We start from the raw sequence: 4,867 nt of genomic DNA, 5'->3' as shown, positions 1-4,867 counted from the left end.
AAAAGTTCTCTAAGGACTCCAAAGGATCCCCAGATACCACAAAACAGGTGTTGTGAGTATGTGGAAAGAACAAGTAGAACAAGTAGAATAATAGGTTATTCTGATTTCAGCTAGAGTGCTTCTAGTTTTATTAGGCTTCCATGTTAGTTTTCTTTTGAAAAAAAAAAAAAGAAACAGTTTTAGAGCTAAGATATTTCTGAAAGCCTCTAGTGAAAGGAAAAGAAAATGTTAGACTACGTGTTGAAAATCCTGAGTTCCTGCTCCATTCTGACTTTATGACTTATTGGTCATATCACCTCTGATAAAATAATTTTTAAATCTTTAAACAGTCAGACATACCTCATATACTTTTATATGAAAACTTTCATATAAAACTTTGCTGAATCTCACAGAAATATTTGTGGCCCTGACCGACAAACTTTTAAACACTGTTTCACTTTATTATTATTATTATTATTATTATTAATTATTATTATTTAAATATTTTATTTATTTATTCATGAGATACACCAAGGCAAAGACCCAGGCAGAGGGACAAGCAGGCTCCAGGCAGGGAGCCCAATGCGGGACTTGATCCCAGGACTCCAGGATCACACCCTGAGCCGAAAGGCAGATGCTTAACCTCTGAACTACCCGGGCATCCCTCATTATGTTAATTTTGAAGAAGTTTCTGTATGTGTACAAGATTTAAAATGTGACTGGTGAGTTGCCTAATATTTCTAATATGTGATTACTCATTGAAGTAGGATTGCAGACAAACAAACGTCAACAGATGAATATTTTTGCACAAGAAAACTTAAATCACATATAAACAAAACTGCATACAGTGGATGATTATCTTCTCAAGGGAAGGATAATATAGTGAGACAATTTGACAAAAGTAGTATTTTCTGTTTATCTTTGTTTTAATAAAAATTTTGTGTATTTTATGTTCACATGATACTGATATCCTTAAACTCTATTAAATATCAAAAATAGGAAAGTTAGAAATAAATAATGAATATATATATATATAAATAACAAAAATTTTCTATTTGAACACTAAAAATATCCAATTGTCCCTCACACTTTACATGAACCTTATAAGGGTATCAAATTCAAAACAACTTTTTTTCATGTAATCAATTTTAAAATCCTTCTTTAAATTAATTCATGTAAATTTTAAGCTAAAATTAAGTTGAAAACTGTAGGAAGATATAAAATTACCATAGAAAAAAAAATAAAATAAAATTACCATAGAAACTCAAAATTTTAAAAAGCAAATCTGTAGCAAGAAAGACTTGTATTTCCCCAGAATAAAAGAAAATATTTCCCCAAGATAAAAAAAAAAAATATATATATATATATATATATATATATTTATTTATGCTATTACCACTAATTCTCATAGTAGGAAAGAGATGAAAGTGGGTGACTGCCCTATCCTGCCAAAATAATCCACCTTGAAATTATGACTGGAGGAACAGTTTTAGCTCCAAGATGATTCTTATAATTTAGAGTTCATTAAATATGAGAAAGTACCAAACTTGAAATTTAAAAGGCAAAGAATTGCATTAGATGCAACCCATCCCAAAACTCTCCATGAATTCTTAGTTTCTTCTTCATGTCTATGCCAATTCCTCATAATAGCTTCTCCCACTCCTCCTCCTTTTCCTATTTTTCCTCCTCCTCTTCCTTTTATCTTAACAGTGTATGACATCTAAAGTCTTGAAGCAATCAAGTTTCCCATAACCACAGTTTATCTGCCACTTCTTATGGGCCCTTCCAGTCAGCAATCACAGTAGTCTGCCTTGGCATTATTATGAAATTACACATTCTTAAAGTGTTTCCTGTGGAGTCCCCCATGTCCCCTAACCTGGTATTTTCTACTAGCAAGTATAGATCTTTCAAGTTAACAAAATTAAACAAGTGTTACAAGGATCTCTGCTAGTGTTGACCATCAACTACCATTTTTTGGCATGTAAAGGTTTCTTCAAATGTATTTTGGATTAACCTTTATGGACTTTTGAAAGTTATATCCTGATACTGTTCATGATTTTGAAGGATATTCATACTGAAGCCCTTTTTTAGATATATGCAAATAACAATTAGTATGGACGAAATGCTTATTTTGGTATCTGCAGAATGCTTCATATCAATTATCTCACCTGAAAACAACATTGAGGAAAGCACTTCTAAGGAATTTTTTCAAAAAACTATTAGACTTGTTTTAATGAAGTAAATCTGTGAAGCTTCAAAATCTTTCTTTCTTGGTTGCTTTATAAGCAGGCATTGCACACTGATAGCCAGAGGCTTAGAATCTTCCTCACTGGAAATGAGCAGTAGGGACTCATTACACCTGATTACTGTTTTAACTGGAAAATTTATACAAAATATCATATTTCTCTTCACATGTTCTCTCTAAAGTAGGAACATACCTTCTTGTTCTCCAAAAGAGATCTCAGCACCATGGATATCCAGGATAGATTTATAAAGTATAGCATAGTGAATAAATACCTAGATAAATACTGATACATACATACATTTCTAAATACAGGAGGAAATTAAACAAAATACAAACTATAAGATATAAAAAGGGAAATTAGAAATATTTTGAAATAAATAAAAACAAATAAAATACATACAAAAATTTATGAGATATTGCTAAAGCAGTGGCTAGAAGGAAATTTATACCTGTAAACACATTTAAAAAAAGAAGAGAGGGATAGGTTTAACATGGAAGCATAGCAAGATCTTGAAATTACCTTCTCTCATTGGCACAAAAATTCTACAATTACAGGGGCAGCAGGGGGCATGCATCTGGTGTCCCTGGGCTGATTGGGCTCTTTCTGGGGCCTGTGTGGCCCTGGGTGGCTGGAAAGAAAATGGAGGAAGAGCCAAAGTCCAAGGGGCACCCTTAACCCCTCTAACGGAGGTCTTGCCCATTTTGCCACCAGAAACCTCCTTCTTCTCCGGACCTAGCATGCTCAAGGGCCCCAGGGGCCTGGACCTCACCAGTGGAATAGTTGCTGAGGCCCAGGGCATTGGGATTCTGTGGGCTTAGTGAAGGTCCCTGCTCCTCCCACTCCTCCCCTGCTTAGTGGGGAGCAGCTGTATTCACAGGTAGTTAGAGATAGATATCAGTGGTCACCAACATAGAACATTTATTCTACACTGATCCAGGCAAATGTGCAATACCAACATGTCTGTATCAACAGATAGCGCTGTAAGCACCTCACAAATTCCAGCTTTAGAACAAGAGACCCTGGTGAGAGCAAAGCCATTGCTTTTGAAGTTATTAAAATCTGTCTCCGCACAAAAAGACATTTCTACTATGAAAGAGGTTATGTTTTATCATGGTCAGTATATTATGACTAAATGATTATATGATGAGAAATGATAGCATTTTGTATATTGTTCCAATTATCTTCTAGGGGATTTGTTTGGAGTGCCAAATTTCTCTGTGAAAGAAAACAGGAAAAATATATATATATATGGTGATCTGAGGAAACTTGGTATTGGTCAATCAACATGAGCCATCAGATTCACTCACACTTGTGAGTGAAAATAGGTGTCCCCTTGAAGGAGGGAGTGATCAAAGGACCCTGTGCAAGAGTTTCAGGAAGACAAACTTTCATTTTCAGATTTGGTTTCCAGACCACCTACCTCATCTAGAAAGAGAGCAATTAGTGAGACAGAGGAACATTCAGATGAATTACCTGGTGAACCACAGTGAAAGCAGCACAAATCTGATAGTATTTCCCTTTCCTTTGATGAAACCCTTGCTCTGTGTGTAATAAGGGAGAGGATGTTATGAAAGAAGCAATAGCACTGAATCACCAGAGACTCACTCCATCAAATCCAGATGTTGATGCTGGTGTAAGTGAACATTCAGGTGATCAGTTGAATTCAGTATCAGACCGATTCAGTGTAGAATTTGAAGGTGAGTCTCTCAATTCAGAAGATTATAGCCTTCATGAAGGACAAGAACTCTCATATGAAGAAGATGAAGTATATTAACTCTGTGTCAGGCAGGGGAAAATAATACGACTCACTTGAAGAATTTTCTGAAGTTTCCTTGGCAGATTATTGGAAGTGTACTTCATGCAGTGAAATGAATCCTCCTCTTCTGCCTCATTGCAACAGATGTTGGGCCCTTCATGAGAATTAGCTTCCTGAAGATAAAGGGAAAGGTAAAGATAAAATGCCTGAGAAAGCTAAGCTAGAAAACTAAACAAATAAAAGAGGGCTTTGATGTGGTTGTAAAAATATATATATACACACATATATACAGTGAATGATTCCAGAGAATCATGTACTGAAGAAAATGGTGATAAAATCACACAAGCCTCCCAATCCGAAGTGAGGACTATTCTCAGCCATCAACTTCTAACAGCATCATTTATAGTAGCCAAGAAGACATCAAAGAGGTTAAGAGGGAAGAAACACAAGAAAAATAAAAAATCATGGAATCTAGTTTTCCCCTTAATTCCATTGAGCTTTGTGTGATTTGCCAAGGTCAACCCAAAAATGGTCGTGTTGTTCATCGAAAAATGGGACATCTTATAGTATGCTTTATGTGTGTAAAAAAGCTAAAGAAAAGGAATAAGCCCTGTCCAACATGTAGACAAACAATCCAAATGATTGTGCTAAAGTATCTCCCCTAGTGGACATGCTTTTAAAAGTAGAATTCTAGATTTCTAACTATATAACCCTAAAATTTTAGATCACATGAAATTAATTATTTTACACTTATCAAAGCGCAAAAGTATCTCAGTACATGTATAGTTCTCTCTATATTGCAATTTACTTACTTTGGGAGGGGGGACAGTAAATTCTTCCTTCTAGAAAATTTTCACTTATGTTTATATTTTGTTTGTATTTTAGT

The 4,867-nt window shown here is 34.9% G+C and overlaps 1 pseudogene; it reads left to right on the top strand.

Moving 5' to 3' along the window:
• The first annotated feature begins 3,154 nt into the window (after positions 1–3,154).
• On the top strand, positions 3,155–4,646 carry LOC112911886 (E3 ubiquitin-protein ligase Mdm2-like; annotated as a pseudogene).
• Positions 4,647–4,867: the final 221 nt, after the last annotated feature.

The sequence above is a fragment of the Vulpes vulpes genome, chromosome 15, assembly GCF_048418805.1.
Source record: "Vulpes vulpes isolate BD-2025 chromosome 15, VulVul3, whole genome shotgun sequence".
NCBI lineage: Eukaryota > Metazoa > Chordata > Mammalia > Carnivora > Canidae > Vulpes > Vulpes vulpes.
The sequence above is the reverse complement of the archived record's forward strand: the minus strand, read 5'-3'. Positions and strand labels throughout refer to the sequence as shown.